The 26,287-nt window shown below is 45.3% G+C and overlaps 3 non-coding genes across 3 annotated transcripts; 2 read left to right on the forward strand and 1 right to left on the reverse strand.

The window, feature by feature from the left end:
- The first annotated feature begins 2,030 nt into the window (after positions 1–2,030).
- Positions 2,031–2,102, forward strand: n-TCgca53. The gene has a single exon. It is a non-coding gene; the product is annotated as a tRNA-Cys (tRNA).
- A 4,539-nt stretch (positions 2,103–6,641) lies between these two features.
- n-TEttc8 lies at positions 6,642–6,713 on the reverse strand. The gene has a single exon. It is a non-coding gene; the product is annotated as a tRNA-Glu (tRNA).
- A 17,374-nt stretch (positions 6,714–24,087) lies between these two features.
- Mir2136 (microRNA 2136) lies at positions 24,088–24,162 on the forward strand. Its single transcript, NR_035516.1, has one exon. It is a non-coding gene; the product is annotated as a microRNA 2136 (primary transcript).
- Positions 24,163–26,287: the final 2,125 nt, after the last annotated feature.

The following is a 26,287-nucleotide window of genomic DNA, read 5'->3' on the forward strand; positions in this document are numbered from 1 at the left end:
GATCTTCTTTTTCTGATTTTCACTATTACTTTGGCTCTTTTCATTGGCTTATGGTGGGTGGGTTGCCAAACTTGGCTTTGTTGTGTCAGAGGCTGTTTGGTAACGGTTTTTTGTTTGTTTGTTTGTTTTGTTTTGTTTTGTTTTTGTTTTTGTTTTTTCGAGACAGGGTTTCTCTGTGTAGCCCTGGCTGTCCTGGAACTCACTTTGTAGACCAGGCTGGTCTCGAACTCAGAAATCTGCCTGCCTCTGCCTCCCAAGTGCTGGGATTAAAGGGTAACGGTTTGAATGTCATTATATTATGTATATTAGTACAGTGAACTATACTAAGCATGACCCCGGAGGCAAGTGAGACTCAGTTCCTGTTTTCCATCCACTCTCAACAGGAACACAAGCATGAACCATAGGAGGCAATGTGTGAGCTGCGCTAGATGTGTCGGATTTAGCAGAGTCCAGAGGCAGTGTACTTCCGTCTGGAGGAGGGGAGGTTAGGGGAGGCTTCAGAGAGGAGCTTATGGCCAGTAAGTTTCAGAGAATAAAATCGCACAGATGGAGCACGGAATGGAGGTGGATGGCGGAGGAGGGACAGCAGTGGGCCAGAAGAAGCTGGGGCCAGGTCGCTGTGTAGAGTGTGAAGTGGGGAGTGAGAAGTTGAAGGAAGTAGAGAGCGAGGGTGAAGACCATTGTCTTTTGGTTTAGGAATTTATTGAGAAGGCATTTGCAAGGGGCGTGTAAACTAGGGACTTGGTTTTCTGATAAGCCCTGGGAGCAGCGTGAATAGAGCCTGGGGCAGGAAAAAGGACAGGGGATTGATGGGGGCACCTGAAACTAAAATCAGCAGCACTCAGTGATTCACCTGGAGCTGGGAAGAGAAGATGGGCGTGGCCCAGAGTTACCTGAGATATTTGGCCTAGATGACAGTGGCATCAGCAAGTAAGGTAGGGAGGAGGAAGGTTGTCAGATGGGTGGGTATGCAGGCCCAGCACTGAGTCCTGAGCCTACACTAGAATCCCGGCCCCATAATCTACAAATTATGGGACCTTGAACTAGATACTTCAACTACGTTGCAACTCCATTTTTCACTTGGGGGGGAGGGAGATGTTCAGTACAGTGTGGGGCACTCTGCAAATGCCCACTGGGCTTGAGCCTTGAGCTAATGTCACAAAAGAGCAAACTACTTGGAGATGTTAGGCTAGGAGATCACGAGTCTAATTTGGGATATAATGGTCTTGAAATCTAAGGCCCCTTTTGGGCATCCCCGGTAGAGGGAGGAAGTGGGTGATTGAGGCCTTCAGAAAGCCTTTGATCCACAGCCCCAGCTTCTTGCTATTTTCTCCCTGGCCCTACCCTGGCTGACAGGCCTTGTCAGGGCAAGCTTGTTACAGTGATGGGCACTTGCCTGGTTTTTTTTTTTTTTTTTTTTTTTGCCTCAATTTTGGTTGTGAGCCTAGCCTTTAACGGCTGAGCCATCTCTCCAGCCCTTGCCTCAATTTTAGCCAGGCACGGGATTAAGAATTCTTAGATTAGAACCTGAGGGTATATGAATTAGGTGAACTTTGAACTGCCTTTCTTTGCTTTGATTTTTCTTTCTTTGCTTTGCTTTAACTATGAAACAGAACTGATGTCCCCACATGGAAGTCTGATGTGAACATGCACGGCACATGCGCGTATGCTTTGTCTCTAATTAGAGTGGAGCATGGCTTCTGAAGTCCATTTGTAGACGCACACAAAGTCCGGATCCTTCTCTAGCCCCACCTCACTGGTGACCACTCTGATTAGAACACTGACTTACTTGGAGATAAGTGTGCAGTTGATGACAATAAGTTCATCAGACTGAGGAGACAGGTCTGAGCTTTAGGTGACAGGAAGAAAATAAATATTTAAGTTCTGGGAAAAGCAGGAGACAGGGTGGTGAGAAGATAATTAGGGTGGTTTTTAATCCTAGAGGAATCTCAGACATGAGAGTAATTTATGAGGAGTGATGTAGGTCATAAAGGCAGAACAAATACTTCCATGAGGCCTGTATTGGCTATGGGGGTATAGCTCAGTGGTAGAGCATTTGACTGCAGATCAAGAGGTCCCTGGTTCAAATCCAGGTGCCCCCTGGGTTAGGCTTTTGTTTCAGTTGGCAACTTCAAGCTTAGCCAGGGTACAGCAAACACTTGTCGAGAGCCCCAGACTGAAAGAAGCACTTCCTCTGGGGTTCATGCAGATATCTTGGCTCATTGGTTCCCTGGCACGAGAGCTACAGGCCCACTTGCTCATAAACCAATCCTTTTTCTGACACCAGAACTCAAGTATAGTCACTTATATTGAGACTACACATATATTTTGTGTATACACACATATACACTCATACATACACAAACACACACATATATACATACACACACAAACACACACATATATATATACACACAAACACACACACATACACAGACACACACACACATACACACAGACACACAAGTACATAGACACACACACACCTCTAGTTTTTCTTTTCTGTAGGGGTCAATCTAATTAACCATACCCTTTGCAACTCCTTTTCTTTTCTTTTCTTTTCTTTTCTTTTCTTTTCTTTTCTTTTCTTTTCTTTTCTCTTCTCTTCTCTTCTCTTCTCTTCTCTTCTCTTCTCTTCTCTTCTCTTCTCTTCTCTTCTCTTCTCTTTCCTTCTCCTCCTCCTCCTCCTCCTCCTCCTCCTCCTCCTCCTCCTCCTCCTCCTCCTCCTCCTCCTCCTCCTCCTCCTCCTTCTTCTTCTTCTTCTTCTTCTTCTTCTTCTTCTTCTTCCTTCTCCTCCTCCTCCTCCTCTTCCTCCTCCTCCTCCTCCTCCTTCTTCTTCTTCTTTTTTTTTTTTTTTTTGGTTTTTCAAGACAGGGTTTCCCTGTGTAGCCCTGGCTGTCCTGAAACTCACTCTGTAGACCAGGCTGGCCTCGAACTCAGAAATTCTCCTGCCTCTGCCTCCTGAGTGCTGGGATTAAAGGCGTGCACCACTATGCCTGGCACAACTCCTTTTCTTTAAGCTTAAAATAACTTTTAATCCTGGAAAAAAGGGTTGTAAAGATAGTATAGAGAAGTCCCTGCCTTTAATCTCGCCAACTTCCTGCCTCTGTCTCCTGACTTCTGGCATCACAGGCAAGTATAGTCCAGGTTGGACTTGAACTTACCTTCTTCCTGCCTCTTCCTCCTGACTTCTGAATTCACAGGTGTGCACCATATATGTATGTGAGACAGGGTCTTCATGTGTAGCTCTTGCCTGACATGTAATTCGATATGTAGATCAGGTTGACCTCAGTCTTCCAGGTGCTAAAATTAAAGGCAAGAACCACCAGGTCTTGTTTGAATTCTTCAAAAAAAGTTAATGATTTAATTAATTGATTGATTAATTAATTAATTATGTGTGCATGAACTTGTGGTATGTGCCATGTGCACATGTCATTGAACCCAAGAAGTGGGGATGAGGTAGAAGTGTGGCTGAAATGGAAGGCTAAGTGAGTTCAAGGGTGTATTTTTGAGCTGGGCATCCCACGGAAGCTAGTTGAGGATGGCTTGATCCCAAACTTGTTTGTCAAAATGTATGATAGACTGTACCCCAGGACCATCTGTTCTAAGGACAGGGATGCACCCCTCAACTACTGCAGCTCTTCCCTATGGCCAACGAACTCAACTTGTGGGTCCTGCTATACACATGCACACACTTGCACGCACACACACACAGACACACACACACACACACACACACATGCACACACATGCACACACACAGAGGCACACACACAGACACACACAGACACACATGCACACACACATGCACACACACATGCACACACCACATACACACACATGCACACACACAGAGGCACACACACAGACACACACACACATGCACACACACATGCACACACACATGCACACACCACATGCACACACATGCACACACACACAGAGGCACACACACACACACGCACATACAGGCACACACATACACACACACACAGGCACACACACAAACACATACAAACACACATACACATGCACACACAGGCACACACACACATGCACACACACAGAGGCACACACACACAAACACATGCACACATGCACACACACAGAGGCACACACAGAGGCACACACACACACACAGAGGCACACACGCACACAGAGGTCAGAAGGTGACTTGCAGGAGCGAATTCTCTCCTTTTATGTCGTGGCTCCCAGAGACTGACCTCAGGCTTCAGGCTTGACAGCAGGGACTATCACCTGAGGACCCTCGTAGGCACATATTCGACCTCTGAGAACCAAACTCAGACATCAAAACTGATTGTGTCAGTTAAAAGAGTAATTTTCTTTCCTTTAATGTATATCATCAATTTCATTAAATATTCCAAAAAATTAAAAATGGATCAGTTTTCTGTGTGTCTCTGTCTCTCTCTCTCTCTCTGTGTATGTGTGTGTCTCTGTCCTCCTCCCACCCCGTGTGTGTGCATGTGTGTGTGTGTGTGTGTATGACATATTATTTTTGAGTGCGGAGGTAGCCAATAGCTTCAGGTGTCATCCTCAGGAAGGCCACCCATCTCCTTTGAGACAGAGCCTCTGATTGGTCCAAAGCACACCAATCAGGCTAGATTGGCTGGCAGGAAGTACCTGGGATCCTTTTGTCCGTCTACCCAGTCTTGGGATCACAAGCACGGTCAGCACACTTGGCATCTTTATTTGGGTTCTGGGGTCAAACTCAGGTCATCATGGTCGCAAGAGAAGCACTTTGTTCACGGAAACATGTCAGTAATAGACGTGTGTGCTGTTTGTCATATGAAGAATCAAACAGCACCTAAGGAGAGAGAGCATGATGGCCACTTCAGTCTGAGCTAACTCTCCTATGCAGCTGTAACCAGCCCAGTCTGACTGAGCTGGGTCAGAGTGATCACTTGTGCCTGTGGAGGGAAGGATGGGGGACACACGGGAGATTTCTCCTGGTTTCTGTTTGATGGTTCCTTGAAGGCTGCTCTATCACAGGGGTTCCCTAGAGCAAACAATCAAAAGGCTCTTGATTATCTTCTACTTTAGAAGAAAAGGAATGGCACCCGAGCTTTCATTAAGCAGGACGAAGGCTGCTCTCATCTTTCTTTGAATAGAAATGACAAGTCAGACTCATTATGTGGCACTAGATAGATTTTGTTTCACTCTAGGGCAAATTGAGTTTTGAAAGGATGGCCCCTTTCTCATTGTAATGCAATTAGGGAGACTTCTGATGGTTTTGTTCCAGTTCTGGGCAATGGTTTCAGGCCAGTTAGCTAACTCACTGAGCTCTGGCTTCTTTTCTCTGTGTGTTAGGGGTAGCATTAGCTCCTTCTTTACTGAGTTCAGTGTCAGAACTGAATATGTCAATTGAATGTACAGTGTATAGTAATTACTCTATAAGTGACAGCAACTCTGCCTTTTATTCTCTCTCTCCCTCCCTTTTCCTCCCTCTCTCTCTCTGTATGAGTGAGTGATATTTTTGCTCGATGCTTTGCTTGTTCTATATAGATGCTTAGAATCTATATAGAGGCTCCAGACAGCTCATGTTGGTGCACGTGGTTGGCGGGGGGGGGGGGGGGGGAGTCCACTAAAGTACGGGTCAATGCATTCTTCCCTCAGAGCTCTGAAGGCACAGGTTTGAGCTCCATTCAAGTGGGCTAAAGGCGAAATGTTAGCTGGACTTTACACTCTCAGAAGGATCTCAGGAGAATCTGTCCACAGTGTCTGTTTCCTTCTTTGGCTCATTACCCGTTCTTCTGTCTTTAAAGCCAGCAGCAGAGTGTCATCAGATCTCTCTGTCACAGTCCCTTCTCTATCTCCACTGTGTTAGCAAGTGGAGGTAACCAGGTGAAGATCTTGTTATCAAGGCTGGAAAGTGATGCAAGTGGGCAGGGAAAGCAGGGGGTCACGTGTTGAATAAGGGGAAGGTTTCCACCAACCAGAAATCTCCCAGCCATGCACGTAATTCTCACCACTACTACTTGCCAGAGTAAAACCAAGAATACGGAAAACTTGCCCTTCCTCAGGCGGGTTAATAAGGGTTGCCAGCAGGGTTATAAGGCGGCCAGCCACCCTCGGAGCAGAAGCTGAAAGCAAGCCTTGCTGCTGAGCACGTGATTGGCTGCAGCCGGTAGAGCCTGCCTTCAATTCCGGAAGAGTTTTACTGGGTGGCACAGGCTTGTAAATCTAGCTATTCCAGATTCTGAGGCCGGACGATGGTGAGTTAAGGCTTGCTCGTGTTACAGAGTTCAGCTTGGGCAACTTAGCGAGACACTGTCTCAACATAAAAAATTAAAGAAAGCCAGGATGCAGGTCAGGGTTGGAGTGCTTACCTAGCAAGTGTGGGGTCCTGCGTTCAATCCCAAACACTACGAATACTAATACATGTGCAGTACAAAAGCGCTACAAGTGAATAATAATAAATTACAATAATAAACTGGATTTTGCAAGACTGAGTCTTTTGCTGTAGTGTGCGGGCTCTTTTTTTTCCCCTTTAATTTTGTAAACCATACATACTTCCATACTTTCAAGTGTTTCCTTCCTTCAAGGCTCATTGTAGAGTTTGTATACATTCCACTCAGACTAAAGAACTCACACCTCCTCAGCAGCCAGCTAAAGATCTTGTGTTCCCACACCGGGAGTCGAACCCGGGCCGCCTGGGTGAAAACCAGGAATCCTAACCGCTAGACCATGTGGGAACTGATACTGATAGTACCTTCTTGAAGAGGTCGCTTATGAAGGTGGGGCAGAGAGCCTCAGATCTGCCTCTGGGGGGGAAACGGTGTAGGGGTACTTATAGGTTAAAGAAACAGGGTGGTCTGGAGTGTGGGTAAAGGCGATCAAAGGCTGGGAAAGCGAAGTAGTTGTGATCTGTGCGCAGTCAAATCTTACTGCTTTTCCTAGGGCGCATGCTCAGAGAATAGCAGCATTAGCTCTGGCTCTGAGTGTTGGCTCTGAGCGATGTTCTGGTTTCTAACGTTAGAAGGTCTGTGCAACCTAAGTTGTCTCTGAAAGCCAAATTAGGGCACCCATCACCACGGTGACCAGTTTGCCAGAGGTGCTAACTGTGAAAAAGCTCTTAGGAATGAGCTGCTTAGATAGAGGAGCCAGAAAACCGGTGATAACAGCAGCTAAGCAAAATCAGGTGAGCGAGCCGGCTAGTGCAGGCAGGGCTCTAGCTTTCCCCGGAACTCACCGAAACCACCGAATCTGGTGTGCATGATAGACCTGAAAAGGAACCTACCTTTCAACGGCGATCTAAGTGCGTGCTCAGGTTGGACAAGCGCTAATACCGTGCACCACAGTTGACACGAAGAAAAGTTAGTTTTAGCAGCCACAATACTTGCAGAAGTTTCTTTCTGCTAACCAACTTTTAAGAAATCAGGTTGGTCTGGTACCTCTTCATTTGCAAATAATTGAAATGAAACAAAAATGTCTTCGAGACCTCATCTTTAGGCCCAATGAAGTGCACCACAACGTATTTTGAATAGTTGTTTGTTGGATGCTTAACCATTCGCTGACTCAGCGATTTAGTGGCTCTATGTGACGAGAGGTCTTGTGTGATAAATTATGGAATAGAGCGTTATTAAATTGTCACACTACCTTGTATCAGATGCTGTCGCTAGGCATATTTTGGGCACTGCAATTATCACGCTGCAAAGGAGAGGGGATTTCTGATAGCCGTACATCGATGCTTACTCCGAGAAGCATGTCCGCCCCCTTCCCTCCCCCAACTTCTGCGGCGCTGGTTTCTAAACCCCAGATTACTTGGATGTGGCCGAATCAAGGAACAGATTCATAGGGGAAATGGTTAGGAGACTAATGTCTGCCACAGTCTGTTTAATTACCTGGAGTTGGTTAAAAATTAGTCTCTGGGCCCCATTTCGAAAATCAGAGTCTCTTGGGAAGATGCTGAGAAATTTTAGATTTCAACAAGTCTCACAGGCAGTCTATGTATAAACTAATCTTTGTGAATTAACCGCTGTTTCCCATCAGGCTTAGCTTCTGTTATTGTATGAATGACAGAGCACATAGCTTCACACATACATGAATCTTGCATCTGAAGAAGTGTCTGATACAGAAATCTGGCGACTATTGTAGACTGCTAGCTTTTAAATAGAACGGTCTCAGTATCTAATATGCAGACAAAGCTGCTTGGAGTAGCCAAAGATGAAGTGGGTAAGTGTTAAGAAAATGTAGGTAAATTTAAAAACATTCATCTCTCATGTGATGATAATTAGTTTTGTTTGTTTGTTTGTTAGCTTTTTTGGTTGTTTTTTTTTTTTTGCCATTAGGACCCCTCCACCCCCATCTACAGGATGCAACTAGAATTTGAACGACTTGACACAGTGTCATAAAATCACCAGAAGGGAGCAGCAGAGAGCTGCCAAATGGCTCCGAGAGGCATTTGTGCGCCAAGGTTTTATCCACTAGGCAGATGTTAACTTTGCTGCAAAGAGCTGGCTACCAGGGGAGTGTTTGCAAAGAACACTTCGGCATAAGCATCTCTAAGCCAGGAGAGCTGAGGCAGAGGGCAGGCGGCTGCCTCTCAGGAGAAAAGATGATGCCCTGCTAGTGGGCAGAGAGAGGAGCTACCATAGGAGACTGGATGGTAGCTGGCAAATCAGGAGCTGGGTCAGGGCGAGTGCTAAGAGTGGGCTTATCTGACAGCTCTGGGAGTCCCAGCCTCTACCCAGGTATCTTTCAGGACTCAGTATTCCAGTGGTCCATTGCTGTGGTAAGAGCAGGAAACAGTGGGTTTCCATCAACAAACCATATAATTTAAAAAAACAAGTTGTATTATGATTATGGGAAAGCCTAGAACCCAATCCCTTGTTGAGAAACACTGTGGTGGCGAGATCTTCCAGCTCTTTTTGGAAAATGCCTTTGCATTTAAAAACGAACTTAAGGAATACAAGACAGTATGTGATTAAATACTGCAATTACAGTACAATCGATACTTGCTCTCGAAGTTTCTGTGAAAGGAGAGATCAATGGAGGCTTGAGTGGCCAAGGGAGGTTCTTTAAGGAAGTGAAATTTGATCTGAGCCTTAATGGATGAGAATGGTTCAGTAAGGCCAGGAGGACATGAAGTGAGCCCAGTGGGTACTGTGTGTGTGTGTGTGTGTGTGTGTGTGTGTGTGTGTGTGTATTGAAGGCTTGGCAGGAGGCTACTGTACCTGTGTGTAATGTGTTTGTGCTGGGAGATAAAACCTACTTTTTGGCCATTAGTGAACTTTGTTTTTCCTGGATGTTTCCCCATGTGTTCTGAACAAGAACACAGTCAGTCTGCTTCCTTTAAGAATGGAGTGTGTCGGGGCTGGTGAGATGGCTCAGTGGGTAAGAGCATCTGACTGCTTTTCTTTTTTTAATTTTTTAAAAAAATTTAAAAATTTATTTATTTATTATTATATGTAAGTGCAGTGTAGCTGTCTTCAGACACACCAGAAGAGGGAGTCAGATCTCATTACGGATGGTTGTGAGCCACCATGTGGTTGCTGGGATTTGAACTCTGGACCTTCAGAAGAGCAGTCAGGGGCTGGTGATGTGGCTCAGTGGGTAAGAGCACCCGACTGCTCTTCCAAAGGTCCAGAGTTCAAATCCCAGCAACCACATGGTGGCTCACAACCATCCGTAAAGAGATCTGATGCCCTCTTCTGGTGTGTCTGAAGACAGCTACAGTGTACTCACATGTAATAAATAAATCTTTAAGAAAATAAAAAAAGAATGGAGTGTGTCATTAACTTTGAAGAGGTAAACATGGATGCCACACACACAGGATCCAGTGGCTCATGGTGAGACAGTTTGCAGGGCACAGATGCCCAGTTTTTTTCTTATGGTCAGCTGGGGCACTATAATCTTGACTGTGTGAACATGGTACGGTTTGCTTAGTTTCAGTCTGGATAAATACAAATATACCTAGATCTTTATGATGATGATGAAAAGGTTAGCTGAGAACTCCACAATGAGGATAAGGTCTGGACCCTGAGACAGCAGAGCACAGAAGTGTGTCTTCTAACCACTCCCTGGCTTGTCATCAGCTCTCATGAACAGCCCAGGGGGTGGGGGAGTTAAGACTCAGCCTGTTGACTTTCTTTGTCTATCCTGTCACCCTGGGCATGCTTGCTTTTTTTTTTTTTTTTGCTTTTTCTACATAATCACCTGTCGGCCTCCCTCCTCCTCCATCCCTGCTCTCTGGTGCTTACTTACGTCATCGTCTAAAATATCATGCCTTTTTCAAGTAAGCTTTGTAAAAGGGCTTCCTATTTTCCCAGGACATTTGCAAAACATTAGCTTGTATTTGGGTTAGAGACACAATGGAGCGTGTCTGCCCAATGTATGACGGTTCTATTTTAACCTTTTCTTGTTTTGTGTATATGCAGATGCGCATGTGTGTGCATGCGCATCCATTTGTGTATACAGGTGCACATGACGTGTGTGCATGCATGTGGAGTCCAGAGGATGGAGGGCCTTGGGGTGTCATTCCTCAGGAACGGTTTACCTCTTAGAGGCAGAGCCTGATGCACTCTTTGATTATGCTGGGCCGGCTGGCCAATGAGCCCCAAGGATCTGCCTGTCTCTGCCAACTCCACACTTTTGTTACAAAGGCAGCAACTTTTTTTTTTTTTTTTTTTTTTTTATGTGAGACCTGGGGATTGAACTCAGGTCTTCATGTTTGCAAGCACTTTGCTGACTGGACCATCTCACATTTCTTTCTCCTCTTCTCCCCCCCCCCCCTTCTCTTCCGTGTCTTATCTCTTCCTCTCCACTTCCGCCTTCTCCTTCCTCTTCTTCTTCCCCCTCTCCCTTCCTCTTTTTATCTGAGCAACTTGAGAGCAACATGCTTCCCCACTGGTAGCAGTAGATCTCTGCGGTGATGCTTCTCATGGGAATGGGAACGAAGGTAGAGTCAGAAAGCACACATGCACACATGCATCACTGTGGGATGGAGTAGGGGAATACGGGAGACAGCAGCGAGATCACAGAAATCCTGAGAAATCTTCTCCACTCTCGGAGGTGCTTTTACTGAGAGGCATTGCTGTAACGTCCACTTTTTTATCTTTCCCTCTCTCACCATCTCTGTAGGTGTTTTATAGCCACACCATTGCTCTCTCTGCTGTTGGATCAGGAGGGATGCTGTAAATCTTATCTGTGGATCTTTTTGGCAGGTCAAATCCCTTCTCATTTGCTTCCTTCTGAGACCCAAGAGCAAGCACCTTACTCATTGGGCAGTTGCAGCATTGTACCGGGGAGGTTCTCAGATAACACCTCTACATTTCTTCCTGACAGTGTGAGTTCGCTGAGTGCTCAGCGGGAGCATTATTTAATTACCCAGAGTCTCCTAGTGTGTTATGCATTCTTTTAAGAAGGTATTTATTTCCCTTAGACATCTGTCAGTGTGTCAGGACACACATCCATAAAAATACTGGAGGGAAGAGACAAGAGAAATTACATCTAATTATCTGAAGCACCACAAAACAAGGGGAAGTTTACATCTCAAGAAATTAATTCCTTCTCCAGTGCTTACTGTCTTCCAATGCGAGTAGTTACACGAGAAGTTATAAATCTGCAGTCGGTCACTGTTGAGCCTAGCTTTACTGAACACAGGCCAGCAGGTTTAATCATCTTTAAAGGACTATGGATCTTTTCTTCTGAATAGAACACACCCTTGATTCTTATCTTCAGCCACTGCATGTCTTCAAAGTGGTGGTGGCATTAGAGGGTGTGGCTGTGTGGCCTTGCCCGATGTGTTAGGAGTGGGATTCTTGGGGCCATGATAGTTTTCTAGAACAATCCTGATGTTTGTGGCAGAGGGGCTGTGCTGGGATGCTGTGTGGGTTATGGAAGTCCAAGGTCAGCTAGTTCCATCTGGGGCGTGTTTAGCTGGCTGGTGAGTACTGTTGACATCTTCTGCATTTGTGCCCATAGTCTGGTCTCTCTGGCTGTACTAGGTTTCCCTGTTAACTCAGTTCCCAGGTTCCTGGGGTACTATTGGTGCCCTTGGGGTCTAGTGGGAGCACCCCTCTGTAGTTGCCTCTGTGAGACTCCCCTGATGGGCTTTCCAGGACACTTGGGAAGCGGTTGAGACCATCTGAGGGAGAAGGATGCAGCTTTGAAGAGTTTGCAGAAGCCCTTCTCATCATCCAGTTTGATTTGGGGCTAAGGGATCATCCCGGGACAGGGGCAAAACAAGACACACATGCATTCCAGGACTGACATTCCTTCCTGGACAGAGTCATTGCTCCTTAGGACAATTCCTTCACAGCCTTCTTAACACACTGATGATGTCTGCTGTGAAATCTAAAGAAGGGAACTTGAGGTGCATCTTACTGCCTTCTGGCTCTCTGTTCATCCCACTAGTCTGCCATTGAGATGGAAGACACTTGGCTTTTTCACTTCCTCAGCACTGGAATTTCCTTTACCTGAGTGAAGAGAGACTTATGGTGAGCCACCAAACACCCAAAGGCAGTCTGTGGTGGTATCTCACTGAACATATGGTCCCTGGATACACAGAGGCATCATCTGGGAATTCATAAGAGATGCAGCCTCAGGCTCTATAGGGTTCGCATGGATCTCAGGTGACTCCCATGCCCATAACGATGTGGGAAGCACAGAGGTGGACGGACACGTCTGGTTAGCTGACTTTGCTTTACTAAATTGGGGAGCTAAAGAGATTTAGGAAATCCCCTTTCTCCTGGAAAAAGCTTGCTTCTATAAGCCATTAAGTTGTTCCAAAATCCCATTTTGGAGCCATGAAGCTGAGTATTAACTGTTTGTCTTTTTATATTCTTGGTACAGCCACCAGTCACTTGCTCAGGGGAAATAAATGTTTCAGATCGATCACCGCAAGTCCAATGCAAGGAAACAAGGGAAAGATGCTTAATCATGCTAAAACAACGTGTTTTACATTTGGGAAATAAAAAGAGGAAACAACGAGAGAAGAGATGAGGAAAACCCTAAAGTTCATGACTGTAGAACTGGTCATATTTGAATTCTTTTGTTTACCTTTACCATGGCACTGAGTAGCTTGTAAGTAGGAAGCATAGTTTGTTGTCTTTAATAAAATCTCAAACATTTGATTTTACCAATAAAGTCTTAGAAACCTGATGCTGGGGAGAAAGCCTGCTAGCTTAGAGAGGCAGAGAAAGCACCCAGCTGACCTACCTCCTTAGATAATTATCCCAAAAGGAAAAGCCAGCTCTCTCAAAATCCTTCAATCTGGATGCCCCTCCCTTCTACTTCCTGTGTATCTCTCTATCCGACCTCTTGACTTCCTCTCACTCTCTATGTTTTTTCCCTGTGTTCACTCCCTGTCAACTGGTTGCTTGCTCTGAACATATGGACCCTGGATACACAGAGGCATCATCTGGGAATTCATAAGAGATGCAGTCTCAGGCTCTATAGGGTTGACCCATGGTTGGCTTTATTTAATCCTGTTTACAATAAACAGAAAGCTCTCGGATTAAAGGTGTGTGCTAGGGCTGAGCCACACCACAACTAGAAACAGTCCTCACCTCCCCCCAGTAAATAACACAATCTCGAGGTTCACAGTGTGATCAGATGTTCTGCAACAATCGTTCATTGATTTGTATTGCTATATCCCATGCCTCTTAAAGTGTGTTTAGAGATGCTCTAAAGTAGGACCATTTCACTGAAAAATTAGTTTTGAAAATGCTGTGAACCACATAGCCCTTTTGCATATACACCATAGATAGTGTCAGGAAGGGGTTTTCAAGATCCTACCAAGAAGTCCCTCTAGCTTGTCCATCACCATCTCATGTGCTAGTCTCTAGCACACCATATGATGTACATTCTCTGCACGTATTTTAGAATGTTCTGAACTAGAATCAATCCCTTGTTCATGATCATCAAGTCTATCCGTGGTGTCTCCAAGCTCCACCTGGTGGATCTTCCCTGATACAAATCAACTAGTGTTCTTTTCATGGATCAGGCTGATGTGCCCTAACTGTATCCAGCGGTTGTTTTCTGCCAACCAGAACAGCCAATTCAGAGGATTCTACAGATTCATTTTCCTCTCATGTTACTACTTAGATCTCCTTCATAGTGAGTTTCACTGGATGAGAAAGAGGCTGTCACCTCTCACTCACAGCCTAGCCTGGGCTTTCAGGCTAGATCCCTGAAATTCTGACCTACCAGTCTGAGAGTTGGATAACTACCAGTGTAAATCTACTCACTAGGTTGGCCATGGTTTCGCAGTGAGAGCTGTGGGAGGCAAAGGCATGGTCTTGCAAACAAGGAGAACATGTAGTCTTACAAATGTTTTCTAGATCTGTGCGATATCATATAGATGAGGCACATGGATGCTTACACAGACTGAGGTCTGGGAGGCTCTCTCCTTTGTGTTTTTTTCCTGCTTCTGTGAATACTCAGGAAACACGCTTCATTTTGTGGCAATTCGTCTAGCCTAGAAGAGCCTGATGCATGTTCTATGGAAGAGATTATTAGTCTTGCTTGTGTTCAAAGGAGTTGGGAGCTTCTTTGGATTATTGTGAGAATATTGGTGGGGTCGAGGTAGAATAAGGTCAGAAGGCCAGTGGGTTGTCAGAGGCAGTAAGTCACATCCCCATGGCCATGCCATGACCTTGGAATAGGTGAGTGTTTGCCCAGTTCTGGGCTTGGTTTGTCCATGATCTGACCCATGAGATGTTAGGAAGTCTGCTGGGAGCTGATGCATAGACATGTTCAAGACCATCCCTCGAGGGGGCATCTGTACTCCTTTAGTCTTGACTCTGGAAGCTGGCAGGAACTCAATGACAGCTTAAAGTCAAACCTAGGTAACCTTCATCTAAAGTCAAGGTACTCAGCCGCCCATCTCAGATCAGTTACATTATAGTTGTAACAGGACCCCAGACTTTAGTAGGTCCTGAGACCTTAGCACAACTGACTCCATGATGGAAGTGCAATTCAGGCTGTAAAACTCAGCACATAGACAGCACCACCTGCCAAAACTAAAACAAAGTCCATAGTTCTGGGAAAGTCTCTAAATGTCCTAACCTTGCTTCTAGGCTTCTGCAGTTCTGCTTCTGGCTAACTGTTCTTGTTAACTGAAGTATGTTGTCTTAGTCAGGGTTTCTATTCCTGCACAAACATCATGACCAAGAAGCAAGTTGGGGAGGAAAGGGGTTTATTCAGCTTATATTTCCACATTGCTGTTCATCACCAAAGGAAGTCAGGACTGGAACTCAAGCAGGTCAGGAAGCAGGAGCTGATGCAGAGGCCATGGAGGGATGTTCTTTACTGGCTTGCTTCCCCTGGCTTGCTCAACTTGCTCTCTTATAGAACCCAGGACTACCCCCCACAGGGGCCCTCCCCCCCTTGATCAACAACTGAGAAAATGCCCCACAGCTGGATCTCATGGAGGCACCTCCCCAACTGATGCTTCTTTCTGTGTGATAACCAGCCTGTCTCAAGGTGACACACAAAACCAGCCAACACATATGTCAACCCAGAACATGGTTTTTATGCTTAAAAGCTCACCTCAAGAAAGGCTCAAGGTTACACTGGGATCCTGAACACACAATGCAGTCAGTGTTAATAAAGACTTTCTATTGGCTTAAACCCATGTCTGAGTGGCCTTCTCTGGTGGATACCCAACAACACAGTCAACTTTCAGATCTATGACTATGAGAGCACGTGATCTCTGTAAGCCAGTTGAGAGCTTGGTTGTTAGGCAGCACCCCTGGGTCAATAGGTGCCTGACACACCAGGTTGAAGTTAAACAGGTTTCTCCAGTGCGTTATTCCCAGAGTCCTTAATCTGCTTAGCGCGTGGCAATTCTTGAAGCTGATCAGAGTGAAGAGCGTTTCCCACAGTACTCTAATTTTTTCAGAACACCATATGATATCAAGGCAGGCAGATCTATAACTCATTCCTGGCCATGGGCCTCTCTACAGAGATAGTAATTAAACCTCCCCTTACCCATCCCCCACAGCGCAGTGAAAATTAGGGAAGTCCATCCTACAAAGGGTGGCTCATAGGATGGGCTACAGACCAGATGGTCACTGGGTCAGAATGTTAGGAAGATAAATTGGGAATAAGAAGATGCTCATAACTCTCAATCCATCTTCAGCAATTGCTTTTTCTTTGGGGAAGGGCTATAAAGGGCAGTATTGAAGAGGGGGGTGTCAAAGTTTGTCTGAGGTGGCAGAAACATGTGCTGTGGGGACTATAAGGATGGGCATATGGGCACCGGAGAGATGGCTCTACAGTTAAGACTGTGTACTGCTCTCGAAGTACCCAGGTTGGGTGGCTTATAATCTCTTACAACTCTAGCATCAGGATAACTGATGTCCTCTTCTGGCCTCTGTAGGCACCTGTACTCATAGGCGTGTACGTGTGCGCGCGTGAGCGTGCACACACACACACACACACACACACACACACACACACACACACACACACACACACCCCTTAAAAACTCAAAGTGTTTACAAACATAAGAGAGAGGCTATGAGACAATAAAGTCCTCCAGCAGTCATGGTTCCCGATACTTGTCAGTCTGAGCTTCCTTTCTGGGTGTGTCCAATGTGTCAGCTCTTATGAGGGAGGAGTCCCTCCCTGTGAGAGCCTAGGACAGTGAGGCTGCACCTGCTTTCCACCTCAGTGCCTCTGTTCTTGGATTTTCCGATCGCAGGATGGTCCAGCCACCCAAGTAATGACTCGGAGACCTTTTATTAATTATGAAAGCTTGCCCTTAGTTAGACTTGTTCCCAGCTAGCTCTTGTACTTAAATTGGCCCATCTCTACTAATCTGCCATGTGGCTCGTTACCTCCTCAGTACCTGCACTTGCTTCTTTCTCCGTGTCTGACTGGCAAATCTCCTGCCTCTGACTTCCAGATTTCCTAACTCTGCTGGAAGTCCTGCCTATCCTTTCCTGCCTTGCTATAGGCCGTCCATCTCTTTATTAAAATCAGAAGGCGATGGAGAAGATGTTTACAAAACATTAAGACAGGTGATGCTTCATACAAGAAATTGTCCCAACACTTTCCTTGCCAATGGGAAGCTGAAACCCAGACACTAGGACAAGGGCACTACAGAGGCAGTTGGGTTCTGGCCTTTGGGACAGAGGTTGGGAAAGCCTTTGTTATTTGTCTAAGACCAGGTGATAGTCTATATGACAACCACTTATCATTGTGACTATAGTGTGAAGGCAGCCAGGGGCAAACTTACATAAACTAGTGAGACTATATTCATATCAACTTGAGTTATTGAGCCAGGTGTGTGCTTGGCTCCTTGGGCTGTAGTTTGCTGCTCTCTGGCTAATGGTTTCTTTATTTCATTAAGTGTGTATGTGTGTGGAGCAGGTATGTTGTGTGTGTGTTGGTCTAAGTGTATGATCTATGTAAACGTGGGCACACAGGTGGCAAAGCACTCACGTGGAGATCATAGTACAACTGTTGGGAATAGATTCTCTCCCTCCACTATGAGATTCAGGCATGTGACCGAGGTCATCGGGCTTGAGTAGCAAGTGTCTTTACCCAGTGAGCCATCTTGCCAGCCCACAGCTTTTTATATTGACATACAGGGATGCTGTAAGCCACTGAAAGTGCACTTTAAAAATATTGTATGTTTCTGAGATATCCCCTGTACAAAGTCACTCACCAACCTATGACACAAAGTACTAAATTTTCATATTCCTCATTTATGTCATATCTCTTCATCTTTGTCTTTCTTTACAGGCAGGACAAAAAGAAATCAATGCTACTGTTGGTAAATTGGACCCGTAATAAATTTGCCTCTATTTTTCAGTGTCCTATGTTTTTTTTTTCAATTTCTATAAAAGGCAGTATGTTAAGGAAAATGAGTAAGTAAAATGAATTGCAGCAAATTAAATGTTATAACTTGTTTACTTGCAAAAACAGTACATTAAATTTTCAAGGTCAGGGCTGGAGAGGCAGCTCTGATAGTAAAGTGCTTGCTATGCAGGTATGATGATCTGAGTGTGATCCTCAGGTCCCATATAAAGGAAAAAACATCTGGGAACAGCAAGGCACATTTCTAATCTCAGTGCTGGGGCAGGGGCAGGGGCAGGGGCAGGGGCAGGGGCAGGGGCAGGGGCAGGGGCAGGGGCAGGGGCAGGGGCAGGGGCAGGGGCAGGGGCAGGGGCAGAGATAAGAAGGTGCCTGAGGCTCACTGGTGAGCAAGCCTGGCCTACTTGTTGAGCTCTGGGTCAATGAGACCTTGCTTCAAAAAACAAGGTAGATAGCATCTGAGAAACAATAGCTGGGGTTGACTTCTGGCCTCTACCTCGCCACCCCCACCCCAGGTACCAGCATACACATGAATGTGCACATATCCATACCTGTCCATATTTGTAAGGTCACTGAAGCTGAGACCTAAGCCATTGCTGCGTTGTTTATTGGAGAGGCAGTCCACCCACCTACTGTTCTAGGACATCAGGGACAATTACGGATATAATTATTCCCTAATGAAACCCACGCCACCTGCATGAGAGCCTTCTGGGTTTCTGTGCTTTTGAACATTTCCTAGCCTTACCTCCAAACATGGTCCAGGCTCTTTTCATTTTGTGACTCTCCTGAGTTTTGTGTCAGTAGTCCTTCTTATGGAGTAGCTGCGGGTGATGCAGTGGAGTAAGCTGAAAGGGTGGCATATGACATCTGGCCTGCTGGTCACCATCCATTTTTGCTGTCAGTTTTGCTAGACTGCCCATCACCTGACTCTGAAACTCTCCTAAATGGATAGGCGGAATGACAGCAGAAACTTGACTGCCGTCAGCACGGGCTGAATCCTCAGACTTGCAAAGACAAAGACATCCTTGAAACCTCTGTCCCTTCGAGTAACAGGGAGTAAAACTCCTCTTTTTCCAGAGACCATGTGAAGAATGCAGGCTGAAGAGCCTGGCTGCTGCTGTAAAAACCCACAATTCTATTCTGTTGGCTCTCCTCAACTATAAAACATAGTAGTTTGACAATTTTCTGTCTGATTTTTTTTTCTGCCCAGATTGTGTGAGGCTTTGAGTCTTCTCATTTCGGTACCTAAATGGGGGAGGTTATCTGCTCATACTCTTGAGGTCTACAGGAGAAAAGCATCAAAAACTATGGTCTTAATTTGGAAGAAAAAAACCACCCATTTTTCTAAAGCAGAATCTGAGGTTTGTTTTCTTTTTTTGGAAGGCACACGAATGAGATGCAGTCTATTGAGTATGTTACCAAACACGAAGAGAGACACACGGTGGATTGTCATGATTGCTTTTTGATTATGGTGTCTTGAGGATAACACAGATGAGCCTGTTAGCAGGGATGGGTTTTTAGAAGCAATTTACATCTTATATCACCATTTATTTCTCTATTTCTCTTCTATCTATCTATCTATCTATCTATCTATCTATCTATCTATCTATCTATCTATCTATCTATCTATCCATCCATCCATCCATCCATCCATCCATCCATCCATCCATCCATCCATCCATCCATCCATCCATCCATCCATCCATCTATCTATCTATCTATCTATCTATCTATCTATCTATCTATCTATCTATCATCTATTTATCTCTCTCCCTCTCTATTTTCTTTCTTTCTATCTGTCTATCTACTTATATACTTACATCTATAACACACATGAAATACACTTACAAGGCCAGGTTTTATTTGCCTGCTTTTATTTGGATGTTTCTGCCTGTTTTTACCAATGGCTGGGATTTAATTGGTGACTCTTGTTCTCAAGCTCCAGCGTGGAAGGTCGCATAAGCCGTTCAAGTCGTCGTGTGTACGAGCTGAGTTTTCTATGATGAAACCAGTGAAGCATCTTCAGGCTGTCATGGTCTGTGGAGAAGCAGGAGTTCTTCCCTCTGGCTTGGAGCTGGAGGCAGTGTAGATGTTTGCACCACATGTTACTCTCATGTGGGTGTTTAGGCTGAGGTGGAAACTTAAATGGCAGAGTGAAGAGACAAGGAGAAAGCAAGGACTCTTGAAAGGAACACCCCTAAAGCCCCAACTTACGAATACGAACTCTTGCTAAGGAGTTTCAGTGACATAGGACAGTAGGTTCTTTCGGGTTAGGTTTTTCTTCCCTGCTTCTTGCTTCCTTCCCTCTCTGCCTCCCTTCTCACTTCTTCCCTCTTCTCTTTTCCTTCCTTCTAATCTATTATTTTGAGATAGGGTCTCATGCAGCTCAGACCACCCTCCAGCTTTCTATGTCACTGATGACCTTCGTGCCTCCACAGTCCACGTGTTAGGATTCCAAGTGTGTACTACTGAGCCTGGCTCTTGAGTTGTGCTTTCTGTGCTTGCACTCAAACAAGGCCAGCCTACTCTCATCTAGTTGGCTGCTGTTTATGCTGGAAGGAACCAGAGGAACAATTCTTTCCTGACCCAGCGTTCTATCACACAGAGTGAGTCAGCCTGGATAGGACGCTGGCCTAGCACCTTCCACATAGCTTGTGGTGGTGAAGGGCACCTCCTCTCCTCTGGATGTCCTACCTTTCTTGCCTTTAAATTGAGACTCTCTGTTATTAGGAGATAAAACCCATTCATGAATGTTTCAACCTCATTTTAACTTATTATTCTTTTGACACTCCAATTCTGATGTTGGTTTTTAGTTTTCTTGTCTAAAATGAAATCCCAATAGGCTTGCCAACTACAACAAAGGCAAGGATTAAGACAGGTGTGGTGGTGGTTTTACACAGTGAGTTCCAGGACAGGACTGTCTATGCAGCTCTAGTTTGTGGGGACCTTGGGGTTTGCTTTGTCCTCTTAAAATGCTGGGATTACAGGTGGATGTCACTATGCCTGACTCGCTTCTTAGTTATTAGGTCAGAGCAACCAGTTGTGCCTAAAATACCCAATATATTTATTCGATTACATCCTTTTACCTTGGCCACAGACACCTGGTATAGAAGCAACACAATGCAAAGTGCCTTTCCCTAAAGGAGTTTTCATGGCGTCTGTGAGATACAGGGTAGGAGAGGAAGGAGGGTGGGGGAGGAAATGAGCAGCGAAGAGGAGCGTGTTCCTGTTCAGGCTTTCATTGGAAACTTTGCCTCCTTTGACTTAGGCCTAGGGCACAGTAATCTCCTGGAGAGGACTTCCAGTCTGGGGCAGGTGTTTCTTTCTCCCTCCCATGATGGGATCCAATACTGCGAATCTTAAGACTTATGCTAGAGGGAGTGGAGGGAGAGAGCTCCGAGGATCCATCCCTCAGAGTCTCCATGAAGAGAGACAAACACATCAGCCAGAACAGGGAGCCAGCCAGCATGTACGTCTAGAACCCCCTGAGCCTGTTCATTTCAGGGGACTGTGTGTTGCTTTACTGCTCACTTAAAATAGGTAGTTTCTATAACAACGGGCACCAACTTAAATAGATGCATGCTCATCCCTTTGTTATGGGGGAAAACAATGTTTCAGAGACTTTGTTCTGCTTTGTTAATCACCTTCAAGACTGGAAAAGATGTTCTGACCCATAACTTCAGAGTGGACTGAGCCTGTCTCACTAAGCCAGCTCCACGGGCTCTGAATGACCATTTTGGATCAGAACTCAGCTACCTCTGGAGACCAGAAATTCATTCTCCTCCTGAGTACCAGTGTAATTAAATGCATTTGAAATCTCAGGTCTGGGATGAGCAGGTAAGAATGTTAAGACACTCCAAGGATGGTTGGAGCAGAGGAAGGGAGGTTTGGGGTGAGATGTAAGCATGCATCCCAAATCCTAACCAAAGACTGCAGGCATCAGAATCACTTGAAGAACTTGGCTTTTCAAAAAGACTTAGAGTTCACGAGACTGGGACTCAGGAGTGCAGGCTTCACAGACACAGGCATTTACTTGTGTGATTTTGAGGCCCACCCTCCTTGAAATGACTAAGCTCATCAACTTGGTTTCTTTTCTGGCTACTGTAATAAAATGCTCTGCTAGCTAAAAGCAACTTGATGGAGAAAGGACTTATTTTTACCTCCCAGTTCATGATGATGGTGGAATTAAGGCAGGAAGTAGTTGAAGCATCTGCCTGCAATATAGTCATAGTCAAGAGACAGAGGGATGAATGCATGCATGCCTATGCTCTGCTTGCTTTCTCCACCTTATACAATCCAGGATCCCCAGCCTAGAGAATGGCCCTACCCACAGTGGTCATTCTTCTCACCCCAGTTCATGTAATCAAATAATCCTCTCGGACACGCCCAGAACCCATCTCCTAGGTAACATGATGCTGCCAAGTTGACAACACCAAGCACCCACTGCTGACAGCTGCAGACAGGGGACAAGTTGTTCATATGCCCATCAAGAACAATTCCAGGCAGTGGGGAAAAACCCCACAGTGAGTTTTGAGACCTGGTGGGTTTGGCAAATTAGGGAAGTGGTAATGATGCTGACCAAGTTTATGATTTTGTGTCTGAAGTTGCAGACGTTTTGAAAATTTACTCAACACATATTTGAACATTTATCAAGTACCTACTGTGTTGTAGGCAATGCACTGGGGCCTGTAGGTACCAGTGAATAGACAAAGAAATTATACTTGTGGGTGGTCATAGTCTGACAGATGTTTTTTGGTGTGTGTGCTTTACAGATGATAGAATGCCACTCAAAGATATTAAGTAGTTTACACAGAATGGCAGCCAGGAGATCCAGTACTGGGTCTCAGTCCTCAACTCCTGACTCTATCTATCTGTCTGTCTTCCTTCCTTCCTTCCTTCCTTCCTTCCTTCCTTCTTTCTTTCTTTCTTTCTTTCTTTCTTTCTTTCTTTCTTTCTTTCTTTCTTTCTTTCTTTCTTTCTTTCTTTCTTTCTTTCTTTCTTTCTTTCTCTCTTTCTTTCTTTCTCCCACATATTACATCCTGACTACAATTTCCCCTCCCTTGACTCCTCCCAGTCACTCCCACCCAACCTCCTCTTTTTCCTAGATCTACTCTTCATGTTTTCCTTCAGAAAAGAGCAAGCCTCCTAGAGATATCAACAAAACGTGTCATAACAAGCTACAATAAGACTAGGCACAAATTCTCATATCCAGGCTGGACAAGGTGACCTACTGGGAGGAAAAGGGTTCCGAAAGCAGGCAAAAGAGTCAGGGACAACCGTTATTCCTACTGTTAGGAGTCTCACAAGAATCCTAAGCTACACAACCATAACATACATTCAGAGGACCTAGGTCAGACCTATACAGGATCCCTGATTGTCAGTTCAATCTCTGTGAGCCCCCACAAGCCTTGCTTAGTTGATTCTGTGTGCCATGTTCTTGTGGTATCCTTGAAAACCCTAACATCACTACAAAATAAAAACCAAGCAACTCATATTTAGCATATTACAGCAGCCATCTCTTTGGAAAAGGATGCATCATTTTCTTTAGAAAGGACTCTGATGGTGCAAGTCCTTTGTGATGATCACGTTCAAGCCTTGAGACTTTTTTTTATAAAAGGAGATCTAAAACAAGATTCTCAGAAGTGTTCGTAAGTAAGCCCTCTTAAATCAAAGAGAAATGTCAAGTACTAAAGTAATGTTAACTAAGAAGAAAATGGATATAAAGCCATTCAACATAGGACCTAGGAGGCTATTAGTAGCCCTGGGCAAACAGTCCCTGTCCAAGCGTGTAGACAGGGGTCAGAAAGCAGGGAAGTGAACAGGACCAGGAAGAGGAGGCAGAGACCCCATCTGAGCTCTCTCAGACCAGCAGGACAGTCTGAGCAGGTGAATGGTGGGGACTGAGCTAGTGAGACCTGACCACAGAGACAGAGCACAAGCACTTATGGCTTAGGGGTGGAGCTCCTTCCAAAGGCAGGGGAAGGGCTTCTGTATGCAGGGGGTCTGGTATTCACAGCCTTCCAGGTGGGAGGACCAAGACCTGATACAGAAGGTTGGGCTGCATGGTGGCCAGTGCAGAATCACTGTCTAGGATGGACCGTTGCCTTTGCTGTGTTGCTCAGAAGCCAGATGCGTTGTTTTTCTGGCACCATCTTGCTTCACCTTCACCACTGGAATAGACTATGAAATACTGTCCCACAGAGACTTGCTGTGGGAATTTTGTGGTTTAGATTTTCCACCACTAATTTAATTCCTTATCCTGTGGGTTGGAAGTGTAGACCTTGGTTGGCTCAGGCATATCCGCGTATCCAGTCAGGAGTCAGTTAGGAAGTTTTAAGTCTGAATTAATTCTGGGTGTTGACTGAGATGTGGTGGGGACCAGACCATTTTGTCACAGAATAGTGTGTGTGTGTGTGTGTGTGTGTGTGTGTGTGTGTGTGTGTGTGTGTGTGTGAAGATCAAGATTATCATGAAGCAGTCAATTGATAGAGGTCTGGAAACCCCTCTGGGCATGGGCTGCACGTAACAAAAAAGAACAGATGTGACTCTCTGAGCTTTCCCAGAGAAGTTACTGGCTAGCCACTTGCATGTCTCAGGACTGGCCAGGCTCTCTTGTTGGCTTTCATCCTCAAGAGCATCATTCTGTTCTTTCACTAACTGCCTTTATTTCTATCAAACACAAGTCCCTGGTTCAGTTAGTTGGTCCAGATAGAAGCACTCTCAGCAGCCACCCTCTCTGGACTCAGATCCACATCTATAACAGTATAGTTTTGTTGATCTGCAGGCTAGCCTGGGCTTCTCATTTGCATGTTAGCAGGGCATGGTTCCAAGGAAAAAAAAATTTCAAGGTCCTTTCAAGTACAGGCTGGGCACGGGTCTCATCATGTTACTGCACTAACATTCCCCTGGCCAAGCAAAGCATGGAACCAGGTCAGACACAGGAAGTTGGAAAACAGATGTTAATGGGAAGGACTGCAGAATCATACTGCAAACAGGTATGGATATGTGGGGGGAATAACTGAGGCCACTTTCTGCAAACAATCTGTCCATTTGCCCTTTTTCTTCCATGAGCAGGCAGAGGCAAAAAAAAAAAAAGGGATCTAAGTCACTTTATAGTTTATACAGAAAATCAGCTCTTCTTCCCACAGGGCCACGCCTGCTCAGGCACCCACCCACAGGGCCACGCCTGCTCAGGCACCCACCCACTGAGCGAGCTGGAGGATGCACAGTCACTACTGCCCCACTGTTTGGTCTTGGGCCTGGAGAGCAGGCTTCTTGGTCCTGATTGCCTTGGATATACCTCACGGCCCCTCATATTTGAGAAGCTTTCGGTAATTGCTTGCTACCTGAAGGAACCATTTGTGTGTGTGTGTGTGTGTGTGTGTGTGTGAGGAATGTAGAACGCTGGCAGAAGGGAGAATTCAAAAGAGACAATCAAGCCCCATGGCTTCTGAGACTGTCCAATGCAAAAATGTCATCCCAGCGATGCTCTACCTCCTTCTTGGGGGGATGACCGATAGTCCCACAAAACTAAGGTAATTAAGCTGTCAGCTCTTTGGGCGAAAGCCTTGGCAAACTCTGATCTGTAAAGACTTTTTGCCTTCCTCCTTCACTGTTCTGATGGGAGCCATCTTTAGGATTTCCGGTAGATGCACAGAGATGAAGGTGATCCCGAACTGTGTTCCATGGACCCCTTTCCTGGGCCAGTCCTTCAATATGAAATATGCTATGGCCTCTTTGCATGGCACACGACCACCATACCACATCCCCCATGTGCCTTTTGTGAGAATTAAAAACTAATTACAGAACGCGTAATTAAATGCTTCATCCTTCAAATCCTGAAAAAAAGAAACAACAACAACAACATCAACAAACAACAACAACCGAAAAACCAAACTAAGTGTTCCTTCCTTTGAACTAGATTATACTACTGGCAGTTGAGGACCTGATGCACTCTGTAAGGGGAAGGGTATGATTTGAAGCCTATTGCTTTCTTTTACAAACATAATAAAAGGCTAGAACTTGAGGGCAGGTTTACCATTTCCTATCCTGGAATCAGGGTTGATTGGAGCAAAGGCTTCTTTTTTGTTCTCCTTTAGTTGATGGAGCAGAGTTTACACACTCACTGTTAGTTGATAGAGCAGATCTTACACACTCACTGCCTGAGGTTTACACATTCACTGCCTGAGGTTTACACACTCACTGCCTGAGGTTTAGGTGTGGATCCATGAGGCAGACAGCAACGACTAGTACTCATGTGATGTTTTAGAACTGTTGAAAATGTGTTTATGCCTGGTATTAGTTTTTGCCACTGTGCCAAATATCTGAAGTAAATAATAAGGTGGAAACATTTATTTTGGTGCATGGGTGTAGAGGTTTGAGTCTATAGTTAGCTGACTCTGTCATTTCTAAGCCTGTGGTAAGGCAGAACATCATGGTGGAAGGGTTGTGGTGGAACAAGGCTGCTCACTAAATGGTGACCAAGAGGCAAGGCACAGAG

Source organism: Mus musculus, chromosome 9 (genome assembly GCF_000001635.26).
Source record: "Mus musculus strain C57BL/6J chromosome 9, GRCm38.p6 C57BL/6J".
Lineage (NCBI taxonomy): Eukaryota > Metazoa > Chordata > Mammalia > Rodentia > Muridae > Mus > Mus musculus.